The 15859-nt window shown below is 42.3% G+C and overlaps 1 protein-coding gene across 4 annotated transcripts in view; it reads right to left on the bottom strand.

The window, feature by feature from the left end:
- ZNF609 (zinc finger protein 609) overlaps positions 1-6166 on the bottom strand; it is a 58793-nt gene extending 52627 nt beyond the window's left edge. For 3 of the 4 annotated variants that reach the window (XM_075273614.1, XM_075273616.1, XM_075273617.1), the window contains exon 1: positions 5833-6166. The gene's annotated coding sequence lies outside the window, so the exon portion shown is untranslated. The remainder of the gene's footprint in view (positions 1-5832) is intronic. The other variant, XM_075273615.1, reaches the window with a different exon arrangement.
- Positions 6167-15859: the final 9693 nt, after the last annotated feature.

Below are 15859 nucleotides of genomic sequence, written 5' to 3'. Positions count from 1 at the left end.
ATCCTAACTGGTCTAAAAAGTTGCAGCAACATCTATAATTGTATGGATAATATGAACACAAGGCTAAGGACCCACGTTGTGGAAAAGGTGCTTTTTTTGTTTCAGGTTTGCTGCAGTTTTTTGAGCCCTACCCACCAGGAGAAACTACAAAAGGAATGGGAAATATAAAGGACATTCTTTTACTTCTCCTTTCTGTTCAACCCACATATGACTTTGGCTCAAAAAGCAGCAACAAAATCTGTAAAAAAAAAAAAAAACAGCTGTTCCACAATGTGGGGCCTTAGCCTACATTCAGATGACTGATGGTGAAAATAGCAGTGAAAAACATCATGTGAATATAGGGTAAAATAATTTCACTGTCTGTGAGTGGCGACTATTAACATACCCAATATTTTGATGACGCATTGTTAGATACAAAGTATTAGTGATGTTTTATTTTTGTCTGAATATAGTTGCCCCTGAAGTGCAAAGCAGCTGTACAAAATGGAGTTTTTTCATGGCTGTTCTCACCATCTGAAGTCTGAATGTAGGCTAAGGCTAGTTTGACGCTAAATCTGTAATGTGTGTTGTTCTGATCCAGCAGAAGAGTAGACCAATGAACAGTAAGGGAAAGTTCACACGTGAGTTTTTTGGTCTGGATTTTGACGCGGGAAGCCGCATCAGAATCTGGACCAAAAGGCGCCTGCCGCAGCTAGCCGCAACTGTTGCAGCTTCCGACAGTCGCGTCTTTCCACTCTGGATTAGGCCCAAATGAATGGGTCTAGTACAGAGGGTGGCGTCATGAGGCGGACGTCCGCGGCTGGTCCGCCTGAAGAAAGGGCAGCTCACTTCTTTTTTCCGCGAGCGGGAACTAACCGCTCATGGAAAAAAGAAATGACAGGCTCCGATTGATTTCAATGGGAGGTGGTTTTTTTGAGCAAGATTTTAACGTGGATTCCGCGTCAAAATCCTGACCATTTTGCCCCGTGTGAACTAGCCCTAAAACTGCCAGAATGACCACTTCAAACTGACTTTGTATCTGTAATCATAGACAGCAATATTAACATAAAAACAGAAGGGGTGTGTGTGTGTGTGTGTGTGTAAACAACAGGGCTGCATTACATACAGCACACAGAAAAAAACGGTGTTTCCTTATAGACCCTAACCTGCATCAACACTAAGTAGGGTCATATCTTTTAATTGATGATGGATCATAACAGACAATACAATGTAAGGGAGCATTCACACGATGTTACACTCCGCTCATTCTGAACGTAATACGCGCGTATTACATTGAAAGCAATAGGGGAAAAAGCCTCCCATTGATTTCAATGGGTAGAGCGTGTATGCCGGCTCCCATTCAAATCAATGGGAGCTGCTTGTTACGCGCTCATTCTGAACGAATTTTACGTTCAGAATGAATGGAGCGTAACATTGTGTGAATGCTCCCTTAGTGTGAAACCAGCCTTAGGCCTGGTTCACATCTGCTTGCAGGACTTTTCTCTCCACATGTTTTGTGCAGAAACTGAACAGAAACCACACAGACCCCATTATAGTCTATGGGATCCACGGGTCTCCTTAAGTAACCGCTTTTTTATGCATATAGGTTTCTGCTCAGGAGGTTCCCAAGCGGACTCCCCAAATGGAAACCTGAATGCAGATGTGAATGTAGGTAAATAACCTTCATATTTTCTCAAAAAAAAAAACTTAAAGGGGTTTCTGGGATACATTTAAAAAATCCCTGAGGACTGGAAGATAAAATTAATTAAAAAAAAAAAAAAACATATAAAGACTGCCTCCATAGACTGCCAGAGTCTTAATTGCACAGGGTCAGGTGACTTGTACAGCCAATCACTGGCCTCAGCGATCACATTAGGTACGGGTGATGTACCCACAGTGATATGCAGCTGGATACAGACTACAAATCTTTCCACTCTCCCCATTGTTGAATGTATGCTCAGATGCACAGGGTATGTATGTGAGATGAAAAAGAGAGGCCGATAGCTATTAAACTTGTATGGACAAGAAAAGTGATATAAAATCATATTATCAGACATTATTGTAGTGCATACAATCGATATATATGGCTAAAATGGGGCTTTTATCAAGACATGAGTTAAAAACTGACAACCCCTTTAAGTGTAAATGAGCACTACACTAGTAAGTAATCCTAACATTTCAGCCCTGACATACAAAGATCTACATGAAGGAACCCCATCCAGGAAACATTATACATGTTGTATGCATTAGCTAATGGATCAAGCATGTAACCATACATTAGTCATGAACCTACATATAATATTTACACCCTAGACAGAGAGAGTATATACGTCATAATGTTATTTTTATCAAGAGAGGCTGAAGGCCGGGTCAACAGTGGGCACAATGAAAACACCAGACACAGAACAAAAGGCTATTCTATCCCCTCATACCCAGGCCTGGTGCACACAAAGAAGCCTGGCATGTCTCTAACCAGCCTGCACTTCCCTCATGTCCTTGAATCACCCACTCCCGCACATAAAACATTCGTACAGAAATATAGGATGGAGTGTGCTGACAAACAGAGAGAGAGGTCTGTGTATTGAAGCAGAGCAGAGGGAAAGCAGGCGAGGAGGGAAAGACGAAGGGGGAGGTGTATGATGGAGGATGAGGTAGAAGGAAAAACAGGGAGAGGAACATGAATGGAAGAAAGGAAAAGCACAGAATAGGGGGACACGAAGAAAGGAAACAAGCCAAGGAGGGAACCAGTGTGGAGTGAGGGGGCTGAGGCAGCTGCAGCCTCTTTGATAGCAGTATTATTGTTGTAACTCAATCTACTACTGCAGATGCTTAGGATGAAAGAGAGGAGAGCCTGGACAATCGGGAGTGGGGGGGAAGGGAGCCCTGATTCCCACGTTTAATCCCTGTGATAGTGAGGGACGTGCCCTTATCCAATGTAACTACAAGACACTTGTCTTCTGCCCAGCTGCTGTACTGAAATACAAGCATCCATCAGGCTATAGGACTGCAGGAAATGAGTCACACAAACCAAAACTTTCATTTTAGTATTTACTAACAAATCCATCACTGGTAAATCCCAACACTGCCAGGCAGACAAGTGAACACATTAGTCCTTTTAGCCTTAATCCCTACACCTACACACAACAGAAGCGTTACACATTCTCCTCTCTGTGCTGGATACCAGCGCCAGGCTTGGCACAAATAGAATAATCGCTTACAACACAAATTAATCAATCAATAGATCTATTTTAATGTACATGTAAAAACAGGAACCACATAATAAACATTTACATGACAAATCATGGCAGAGAGCAGGGTTACTACCGGCTACGTTCACATCTGTGTTGGCAGCCATTTGGTACGTTGGGTGCCATTGGTATCTGTCATGTTAAGAATACAACATAAAATGTCAATTTCATTTATCTGCTCCTACGACAGAGGAGGATGGAAATGATGAATTGGGCCTAATATAGATTTTATGCTAATACAAGCACTATTTACAGGACAGTACACTGTATACAATGGCTGTTCTATGCTCTGTAGGTGAAGCACCACATAACAGAATATGGATTTCTTTTTTTCCCAACGTGGAATTCATGTTAGTGTTTATAGTACAGATATGGCACAACATACAAGCCACAATTCTGAACACCTCTCAGTTTGGTAGGTACGCAGAAAAGTTTCATTGTGGGACCAAAATCTAGATGGGCACTACTGCTGCAAAGAGATATTGACCACTAGAGGAGGCTACACATGCCATCATGAGGGTCAAACGTAGGAACCACTTTTTTTGGACCTACATCTTTCTTATTTGCTTAGTTTTCCAATATTAGATGATATCGACAAGCTCATGCGATCGTGTCCAACTAATTATGTAAGTGGCAAGACTAACTGCTGAAAATAGATAAAACAAAGCTAAAAAGAACACAGTCAATAAGAAGTAATATTATTTGACTGTAATTTAGAGGAAATGAAGTAAACCACAAAATGTTCCTTGTGGTTCACACAATAATGACAAGAGGCCCATCATTAGATATTGTCACCAAGTGCCTGTCACAAGGCAGGAGAAAGGTCACGTCTGGCTGTTACAACACAGTATAAACTTAACCATGTAAAGCCTGGATGACGGTCTATTACTAATCAGATTTATAGAACTTGGGTTATTCACACTTGCATATTTAGAGCCGTAATTTTGTACACAATGTTTTTTCCTGGTGTGTTCCAATTTTTTTTTTTTATAAGAATTTTCCTGTATTTGTAATGTTGCAAATATTTGGATGATTAATACAGAATGCACGTATGAACTACAAAAATATGGAATAAATGTTCTGAAATTCAACCCACTCAGGCTATGTTTATATCTGTGTTGGAGTCTGCACTCAGTACATTTCCAAAATCACTGGACAAAAAAGTCCCGCAAGTCCATCAGTTTAAAAGAATGGTCACCTGACGGACCCCAGTCACACATGGACCCTGTCTGGCTCCGTATGCGACTCTTGTTGTAACGGCCCAACTAGCCATTGTTCTGGTCATCTGAAGAACCAAAACAATGGATAGGTCGACTCAAATATGAATCTAGTGTCACTTCTATGGGCTAAAGATGATTCCTATAGGAACATTATGATAAAAAAAAAAAAAATCATCCAAAAGCTAAAATGCAAATAAAACAACCTTAATGTATTGCCAATATTTCTGCAATGAGAATACAGTATTAATATGGATTTGTCACATGCAAGCGGGAATGATCTCTAGTACAAGGACCATCAATAAATATTTCATCCATAAAGATGGCTGGAGCATTATAAAAATCTTACATTTACATATCCAATGGTTCTTAATAGTCGAGTATTGTCGGCATTGTGTGCTTCCAAAATTGTACATATTTAGTGTTGGCGTTAATACTACTGAATTTTTCATTGTTTTGTGGTTATGCCGGTGGTAGACTGGACAATAAGAGGCACTAGTTACTTTCATCGAAAAGTCAGATTTTATGTTTTCACCGTACCTCATTGCCTGTAGAATGCCAAGCAAAATGTAAAGTATGCAGCAATCCTGGACAATGCTGATTGTGCATTTCATTTTGCCCAATGGAATACAACTTCCTAAGTAACAAACCCTCTAACTTTGCCATACACTGTGCCATTTTTTTGTAGCTCTGTAACAAATTCCAGCCAATGGCATTATGGTAAGGGGGAAGGTCACTACTGTGTAATCCAGTCATACTAATGTAATTTAACTGGACAGGTCTTGCAGATAACACACACAAGGAAAAGAGCTGCACCCTGTATAAGTGGCATAGGGGGACGTGCCATCTACTAGAGGTGCACCCTATATAAGTGGCCTAGGGGGACCTGGTGCTCCCTGGTATCAGTGTTACTGCAGATCCCTACTAGAAAGAACGTCATTACATCTTATGATATATTACATTTTATGGCAGTTTGAAGCATTTGTGGATGATCTTGATTTCTATGATAGAAAATCTATCTGAAATCACCAACCATCTACATGTACTGTAGGCAGAGATGAGTCCAATCATTACCAACAGTACAGTGAGGGTGCACTGCCAGTGTTACATGCATGTTAGGGGAAGTGTGGGCCCCATGGCACACAGCAATGCCTGGACAGTGTACACACTAGCCGCCCTCAGATGTGTGATGTAAGAAAGTTCACTCCATAACTGCGGGTCTGTGTGTATGAGGTATGAGCCAGGCAGACATTGTAGTAAACAGTGCACACAATGTGCCTGCCGGGGTGTGCAGGTTACAACAATGTACAATACGCAGGGCGCACACACACGGCACATCCTGCACTGAGAACCTCTGCTCCAATATCATTGCCAGTGATCGCACTCACCCCCACTCTGGCCTCAAGTGTCCTCCATCTTGTCCTATCCCGCACACTTCCCCGGGGAACGGGTCATACGGGGCCCAGGATCCCCCCCATCCCTTGTCCCTCCCCCCGCACCGTATCCGTGCAGCCTCTACTCCAGCTCCAGGCTTCACCGTCCACACAGGCCGCAATCAGATTCGGACCGAGAGGAGGACTGCGCTTCCGGCGCGGCCGGAGACACGCCCACTGATCCGACCGGGCTCCCCGCCCCTTCCCGCGATACCTCACCCGACCCGCCTAGAGGAGGACAACAGAACCCGACGTCATTTCCAAGGATGTCAGCGCCAGGCCGCAACCTCTTACCACCTCCTTAGTGGTGGCGGGCGGAGGAGTTGTGTAGTAGTGTTATTATTGGGAGGGGGCTGAGCCTCCGCTCTGCTGTACCTTGTTAGTAAGCTTGTATTGTGGGCACAGCACCTGCCCTTACCAGGGGTAACTACCAGAGGACATGGAGGTGTCACCCTTATGTATCAAACTGATCAGATGATGTCATTGTCACCTATATGAAGACTAATCAGTTCCAGAGGCAGAGCACGTAGGCCTAGTGTAGTCTGTAGTCGTGTGCAGTACACTGGCCTAGAAATTCAGTGCAAGACGGCAAAGTCTATGATTCTGTGGTGTGAATGATTGCTCCCTGTTATCAGTCAGGGTGGGTTTCCTCAGTGCAAGGCTGAATGAACTATCAGTTTTGTGGACTATAAGAAGTAAAATGAATGTTGTACATCGCAGTGTATTTCCACGTTGTGTCCATTTGTCATCGGTTCATTTTTCAGCATCATCTAGAAATGTATCTGGACAAGGGACAGCACATCGATAATGTTTGTGTAGCGTCTGTTTTTGTTTTGTTTTTTGGGGGTTTGTAGACTTTTGCTGGGTTCACACGTTGTTTTTTGGTCCAGATTTTGCTGCGGGTAGCGGCGTCAGAATCCAGACCAAAATCACCTGCCGGGACTGTCGCGGTTTTCTGTTCCGGATTAGGCCAAAATGAATGGGCCTAGTCCTGAGGGATTGTCTTGATGCGGACGCCACGGCAAGATAGGGCAGGTCGCTTCATTTTTCCCCGCTCAAATGACCAGCTCCCATTCAGTTCAGTGGGAGGTGTTTTTTTGATGCGGATTCCGCGTCAAAATCTGGACCAAAAAACTCAATGTGAACCCAGCCTTACATGGCAAAGACTAGTAGAGAAAAAAAATAGTGCCGTATTTTTATATCTATGTATATATATAATTTTTTTTTTTTTTCGGTATCTCAGGTCCATGAAACCAAATGCAAGTATGAACGACTCTATCGACCATATTGGGTCCCTGTGGTGTCTGGTTTGTTTCTTTTTCATGGACAGAAAAAATGTTTGTGTGAACGAGCCCTTAGGCCAAGACCCCACCTTGCGGAATCACTGCTTTTTTTGTTGTAGATTTTGCTATATATATATATATATATATATATATATATATATATAGCAAAAGCCAAGAGTGGTCTTATAAGGCATGGGAACTATATAGGAAGTCCTTATATTTCTATCTTCTGGTCAATATGCTCCTGGCTTTGGCTCAAAAAAAAAAACACAATCTGTAGCAAACGAAGAAAAAAAAAAAAAGGTTGTGTTTCCGTATTGTATGTCCTCAGCCTTAGGTTGAGGCCTTGGTAGCTTTTTTTTGTTGCAAATTTTTCTGCGGTTTTTTGAGCCAAAGCCAGGAGTGGATTGACCAGAAGATAGAAGTGTAAGAGTTTCCTATATATTTCCCATTCCTTTTGTGTCCATATTTGGCTTTGGATCAAAAAAATGCAATGAAATTTGCAACAAAAAAAAGCTGCGTTTTTGCAATGTGGGGCCTCAGCCTTAGGGTGCATGCACACTGAGTAACGCCGGGCGTGTATGAGAACCGTACACGCCGGCATTACAGCAGACTGCCGAACACTTCCCATTCACTTCAATGGGAGCGCTCGTAACAGCGGCGTTTACGAGCGCTCCCATTGAAGTGAATGGGAAGTGTTCGGCAGCCCTGCTGTAACGCCGGCGTGTACGGCTCTCATACACGCCCGGCGTTACGTAGTGTGCATGCACCCTTATGGTGGATATTCCATTTGGGACAAAATGTGTGCCTACTTCATCTCTGGAGAAAAGGGTGCCTATTTCTATATGCTACATAGTAAAGGGGCTCTATCATTGGGAAAAGTAATTTTTAGCTAAGCACATACTTGCATACCCTTTAGAAAGGCTATTTCACACGTACCTTTTGTATGTAAATTGCCTCAGTAGTTTTTGAATGAGCCCATTTTTATTCGTACGCTAATTAGCTTCCTGCGTGCATTCCAGAAGTGTCTGTGAGCGCCGTCTGCTATTCTCTATGTGTGTGAGAGCAGAGAGGCTGCTGCTGATGACTCATCTCCCTGCTCACACACACACACACACATAGAGAATAGCAGATGGTGCTCACAGACAATTCCGGTATGCATGAAGAAGGCTGATTAGCATACGAATAAAAACAGATTCCTACTGATGCTAGGTTCACACCTGCGTTCAAATGAATGGGTGAGAAAGACTCCTGCAGGTTTCCGTCTCCTGCTCTGTTTTATGCAGGAAACGGAAACCTGCAGTACGGAGAGGAGAACGAAGATGTGAACGAGCCCTGAGGCGATTTACATACAAAAGGGAGGTGTGAAATAGCCTTTCTAAAGGCTATGCAAGTATGTGCTTAGCTAAAAATGACTTTTTTTTTCAATGATAGAACCCCTTTAAAGAGTGATATGTTATCACATTTTCATTAGTGTGGGGTCTGACAGTCCTGTGTCCACTTAGTGTCAGAAAGAAGTTGTTCCCTGAACAGTGACACTCTTGTCCACCATTTACTCTTGTCATCTACACCCCAGTCCCCCATCACTCCAATTCTTACATTTTCACATGCTTTGGTGAGGGTCAGAAGTTTTGTCCTACTGCTAAATGCTGGGACTCCAGATCACTTGAACAACCCCAGTCTATGCTGTCTACACAGCAGGAGTAGAGCAGGGTCAAATACATGACCCAGAGTCAAGCATCAACAGACAGTCAAGATTCTTTGCTTTCTGCAGTGCAGTGAAGATGCCAGATTCTGCAAAACAGGTGACTAGGGTGAATGTCACTACATTTGGTCATGTGGTGCAGTTGGTACTGTGCCCAAAATATTCCCCACATAACCATTTTAATGGTGCTAGCATCATGCTTTTCCTTTGATCACATCTGCATCATGATTTCCATTTCTAGCAGAAATGACAAAGCAGTGTTGGATACATTGTGGCATCCATTGCCGGCAGTACGTGGTACTTTTCTTCCTGTCAAATTTACCACAATCTGTGACTGAGGTTCTGCACGTGAGCAGAGCCCAAGTAATAGAATTATGCTTTAGCAATTTTGGCATAAAGTATTATTAAAGTCTTATTAAAATAGTAGGTTATGATATACCAATAACCTCTGAGATTGCTGCCTAAATGTCAAATTAGCCCAAATTTGAATGAAAGCAAGACGGTTGGCATATAGTGTGATGATAAATTGGAAAACCTCTGTGATTCCTAAAATTTGAGAGATTATTTACAAAGTTCTTGTGTACCCTAGATATAAGTATTGGATACAGGCTCAATATCAGAAGCTTTTTGGTATTAAGATGATGGGTGGTGTGCTGAAGCATGAACCTCAGAGTGCCTGGTGCCACTTAGTATATAAAACTATAACTTGCCTGATAATACAGCTTTACTGCATATTCAGAATCGGTAGGCGAGAGCAGTACAGAAGCAAGAAGAACACTGGATGGCTTCTCTATTCAGTGATAGGTTTGCACAGTGCACAGCTTTGTAGCTTGTATATCAATCAGGGTTTGGCATCATTTTTTGATTGGTGTGCCCATTTTATTTTTTAAAAAAGAAAGAAAAAGTACTTGGTGTGCCATGCAATAAATCTAAAGATGTTTGGGGGGGTTTTGCTGTTGTTTTTTTTTACCTCCCATGGTCTAATTTTATATATGTATATATTTATACATATATATGTATTTATAGAGGAAGATGAGACTCTACGGACTGTTATACCCCAAACCACCCACCTCACCTCCCCATATAGCGGTCACCAACTAAGAGGAAGATGAGACTCCACGGACTGTTATACCCCAAATCAGCCCCCCCCACCACCACTTTACTAGCTTTGGCAATGCCAAATATCCATTCGGACGTGCCAATAAAGCCTATTTGATTTGATAGATATATAGATATATATATATGTATGTATCTATCTCCTGGACAATCCTTTAAAAGCGATGTCCTTTAGGTTAAGTTCAAATGGAGTATTTTGGACCGGAATCTAAGGTGGAGGCCGCCTCAGGTTCCTGTCCAAAATATGAGGTAGCCGCGACTGGATGCCAATGCAGTGCTGCACTGTGATCCGGATTAGGCCCAAATGAATGTGCCTAGTCGGGAGTGTCTTCAGGTGGATTTGCGAGGCGCGATCTGCCTGAAGAATGAGCATGTCCATTCTTTTTTTTTGGGAGCCAGAACAAACGGCTCCTGGGAAAAAAAAGACCTAACCTACTCCCATTGATTTCAATGGGAGCCATCTTTTTGGTCAGGATTTTGACGCGAATACAGCCTCAAAATCCTGACCAAAAAACTCAGTGTGAACTCAGCCTTAGGGCATGGTATGACAAGTTTGGTGTAAAGAAATTTAAGTGACCTTTACAGAGCGCTGACCCCAACTCCACTGCTTACTTTTAGGGTGCATTGGAAAGCCAATTACAAGCCTGACCATGCATATACTCTTTTTGGCATACATCCTCACAGACATACCACAAAAATCTTATGGAAAACTTTCCCTGAAGAATGAAGGCTGTCATAGCTGCAAAAGGAGGAGTTTCTGTAGCAGCGCTATTGGTTAATGTCCTGTAGCGACTACGTTGGCATGAGTTGAAAGAGGGATTTGTAAAGGAGACATTCAACAATATACTACACTATGTGAGACAGACGTCAGCTTGCCCCCTTACCAGGAAAGATTGGATAGCAAGTTGCCACAGTAGAAGCACATGACTGGGTGTTTGCAAAAAAAAGTAATTGGGGTTATCTCACTGCTTATTATTAAAATACAATGCTATAAGACAACCCCCTTAACACCCAATGGGATGTCTAAAAAGTTCATATAATTGGAATGACCAAGGTCCACATTGTTGATTGCATGACCAATTTCTGTGTACTGTAACAGCTTAGAAACAAGAACGTGTGCTCCTTAGCATTGAGAAAGCTGAAGCTACTTGGCATTATTTCAAGAACTCTAAGTTAACTACAACCTCTGAGGCCTGGCTGACAGCTGTCCTGACTCTAACAGTTCTGGTGTTACATTTCTTATGAGCATGATACAGACAAAACATAGACGAAAACATACTGGAAGAAGACCAGGGACATTAAGACGGAAAAGGAGGCAATGGAAACAATGCCGGTTGTGTAGAACATATGCTTAATGTCCATAAGTAGCCGATGTAACCAGGAATACACCTGTGTGCTGTAATGAGCAGTTCTCTGGCACAAGGGGGTTCTAGAATTTGACAAAAAAATAAAAAATATTGCAGTACCTGTCCTGAGACATGGTTTTTCATGCTGTATAAGCCTTGATAAATGGTTTGCAATAAGATTTTGTGCTACTAATAGCTCCATTATAACTGCAGCACATTTTACATTTCGGAATGAGCAGAGCTAGCCGTACACACGGGCACTTCCCATTCACTTCAATGGGACTGCTCGTAGTGAAAAAAGCAGCCCATTCATTTCTATGGGGAGCGCTCGTATGCTGGCTCCCATAGAAATGAATGGAACTGCTTTATACGCCGCTTATTCTCAACGTGTTTTACGTTCAGAATAAGCTGCCGTATATGTAGTGTGAATGCACCCTAACAGTGATACAAGAAGTTTATAATAAAGCCAAGAAAAGGCTGCACAAGGGAACAGTGAGGATTTAGCACGGCTGTGGATGTATTTGCAGATCATTTTTAGGCCGGGGCCCCACGTGGTGTAAACATTGTGGAAAAAAATGCAACATTTTATAGTCACAGCAAAGTGGATATGGGATTCTAGCGAATCCCATTCCCACTTTACGATGAAATCCACGCTGCGATTTCCAAAACTGTTGTGGTTTTGGAAATCACAGAATGTCAATTATGCCTACGCAAACGGTTTCTCTATAGGTATAATTGAAGCAAAAAGTCTGCAGAGGAAAGGTTGGCGAACTTTCTGTGCAAAGTGCTGCGGTAAAAACTGTGATGTAGTGCTGCCACACTTTTTTCCTGCAGCGCTTTGTTTTGCTGCCGGACGCCATGTGGGACCTTAACACTAAAGTGCTAGTTTTCACATTTTTGAGATGCAGTTTTGTTTCTGCTTTATGACAAAAAAAGCCAAAAAACACAAGCATTTTAATGGACAGTTTTGGGGCACACATAGGCCTCTGGCACATGTATTTTAGGGTGTACAGAGTAATTACATGGGCACCCAGAGTTCTGGCTTTACAAAGCTGTAGGCACACCATGTGCCACCATATACTTTCCAAGATATGGATCCTAGCTAGAGGAAAAAAAACGAGTGGCTCCCATTGAAGTAAATGAGTCTTTTTTTGCAGGTGGATTTTGAGGCGGATCCTGCCTGTATAAAACTCCATGTGAATATACCCTTATAAGTCCATGACAAAAGAGCGTTTGTATATCTCTATAAAATTAGATGAGCCCACAGATATGACTGCATAGGTCTACACATTTCTAGAAGTACAATGTAAGTATAAAACCTCATGTGTATTGACAACAAAACATGGCCGTATGGCAACCGATTTTGTAAAAGCGGGGCTATTCACATGTCTGGAGAGTATGGACCGTAAAAAAAATAGGACATGCCCATGGGTTGCAAAACAACTTTTCTTCTTTTTTTTTTTTTTTTTTACAAAGTTTCTGTGTAGGCCTGGTGTAAATTCCTATGGGGTAGGTTTATTGCAGAAATTCAACAACTTTTCCATTCATCCAAATGAGGATTGTGTAAATCCATGCAAACTTCATTCAGATGGATGGAAACGTCCCAGAATGCTCTGCATCATACTTGCTGTGTGTGAATTTATCATAAGGCTGCACATTTATGTAGTATTTGGATAACATATTTTTCATGTTTTCATGAAAGACGCTATTCATTTTATAGCCTTACCAGAAAACAGCAGGTCAGACCAGGTTGTTTTTTTTTTTTTTACATAATGAAACTTTTCTATTTAGTCCATGCATTAAAAACATAAATATACATTAAGTGGCCACTGTACTTCTGATTGGAGCTTCCCTGTATGGAAATTAGACAGGGCAGGTCAATTCAGCATGAAACCACATTATAACAATGTTAGACAATGAAGCAATCTAAGTGACCTTAAAGGGGTTGTCCCATAACAAGGATCCTATCTATACTGCTAGTTTATGTGGGTATAAGACTTTTCCTAAATACATTGCTCTATCAAAACTGCTTTGTTCGGCCGCTATCTTAATTTATTCACTTCATTGTTGACACTGGCCCTTGGGATTATCTACTCATTTGTGAAGTGAAGTAGCTGCCTGCTCTCAGGGGGGGGAGGGAGGGGTTGACAAGCGGAGCTCCTCATATAGGAGAGGGGGAGGTGAGAGCTCCAGGATTACTGTGCTGTCTATCTTCAGCTTTTCCACTTATCAGCCGGTTTAATTGAATTTGGCTGATAAGGGCTGAGATAGGGAGTCCGTTACCTCTGTATGTAATGCAAGCGCACTCAAAGCCCGCTCTGCTACATCAGTTTCCACATCAGCATCATACTGTGGATCATAGCAGACTGAAGAGCAAGTGAAACCCCGCCCACCAATGTGCGAGAAATCCAGGAAGTGAAGAGAGTACAGAGCCTTCAGAACAAGAGTTATGGCAATACCCCTTGCCTCATGAGACATTCCGCAGTAAAAAAGTGCTGCGAGAAAATCTGCAGCTGCAACGCTTTGCAGTTTCTTCCGCAGCACTTTACAGGGAAACAGGTTTTTTTTTTTTTTAGCCAGACACAATGTCAGACATGCAGGACCGCCTCCAGTTAAAAAAAACTGTTTCCCAGCGGACAGTAAGAAGACGCACACAGTCGGTCACCTTTACAAACCCATTCAAGTGAATAGGTTTGAAAACTGACCGCCGGGTTTCCATCTGCTGTCCAGATTCGCGGGGCAGAACACGGAAAGCAGCTGGATTGGCTAAATCGGAGATTGGGCACAGATGTGAACCCACTCTTATCTGTATACAGGTCCACTGGCTGCTTGTGCCAGGTGACCAGTACAGCCATTCACATGCCTTTTTGAAGAGGTCACCGCTAATGCCTATGATTGGTTGGTGCAATCCTCTAGTAGAAACAGAACATCAACAGATGTATGGAGCCGACGGTTGGGGGTGGGGTAATGATTTGTTATATTTAGAGGTCCCTCAGTAGCAGTGTAAAAATTGGACTTTTGAATTCACTGTAAAATCCCTTTCTTATTTTATTAATAGGGGGACAGAGATCCCAACCTTTCCTTATTGTTTCCTGTTCGAGGTTCTTTTCTGGGCTCAAGACAGGTTGGCAGTTGTTGGTTTGTTGTTTAATTTGTTTCTTTCTTCTACTGCTACAGTATGAGCTGGCTAATGTAGAGGAGACATCTCTTGAAATTCCTTGTGTCTGCCTCCTAGTGGCTGGGTCCCCCAATAATATAAACAAAAAACACCCCTTTATGTACCAACACTGTTTAAAGGGAGAGGGGAAAACTCCAGTGTACTGAAGAGTTGAAACCATAGACCCAGAATAGCTAATAGTGCAAATTTAGATGGACAATCTGAAAATACGCCAGATCTATCACAGTGACTGCTGCTGGATAATAAATCTGATATATCTTTTGACTGTATAGTTTAATGCCACCTTTAGTTGGCTTACTTTGAGACTGAATTTTTTGACACGCATTTTTACGCATCATGGCACATTTACGTCACACTCCCTTATTTTGAGAATACACACCCATATTTCTAGCAAGTTGTTAACCCAAACGGGGTGCACCACATTTTTGCCAGTGTCTAGTCATAACCAAAATAGTAAATCTGGGTCATTGTCTGCTTGGGCGAATTCAGATTTCTGCTATACAATGCTATTGGGAGTGTCAGAATTTGGCAGAAGCTGTATGAATCAATGAACCCATCTTGTCAGGTGTCAACAGTCCAGGCTGGTGGAGGTGAAGTAATGGCATTTGGTGGGTTGTTTATTTTGGCACACCTGGGGTTCTGCTATTCCCGTGAATGAGACCAGTGATGTGCTCATCATGTTGAATAAAGAGGCCATTCAGGGTATATAACACACGGTTGTCAAATGTATTTCATTTTTTCTTTGCTCTGGCAGGGAGGTATATCAACATGTGGTATTTTGCAATAAATATACAGAACCAGCATAAAAAGCAGATAACTGCTGTAGATGACTGTACTGAGCATTGATGCATGCTCCACTAAACATGTTTCCACAGGCAAACCTTTCTTAAGAGATTTAGTTGTGTCTGCGTCTGTGAGCAGATGTCTCTGACATATGGTGTCATAGACTGCCAAGAAGTGGGGGTGCTTTCAGATAGTCTGCTAGCACTGGTTATTTGTTCCTCAACTCTATAAAACCTGCCTCCATTGTACTAGTACATGAACATGCTCTGCCACGTGCTGCCAGCAAAACCGGCCACCTTGTTGATGGATAATTCTATAAATGACTGCTGTTTGACTGAAATGATTCTGCCTTTAGTTGAGTTTCAGAAGGAATAGAGATCTGTCTTCTAATGAGATTACTGCAGTGCTGTGTGTCACGTTACTGAATGCAGCAACATGAATGGAAAGATGTAGCTGAGCTCACATAGTAGTAGAACAGAGCTACAGTATACACAGCATCAGACAGATGTAACTAGTAAAATAGGTTCTGACTACACATGTAAATAGGTAAAACGGGGGGGGGGTGTATAAT

This window comes from Leptodactylus fuscus, chromosome 5, assembly GCF_031893055.1.
Source record: "Leptodactylus fuscus isolate aLepFus1 chromosome 5, aLepFus1.hap2, whole genome shotgun sequence".
NCBI classification, from domain to species: domain Eukaryota; kingdom Metazoa; phylum Chordata; class Amphibia; order Anura; family Leptodactylidae; genus Leptodactylus; species Leptodactylus fuscus.
Note: the sequence above shows the minus strand (reverse complement) of the source record. Positions and strands in the feature narration are given on the sequence as shown.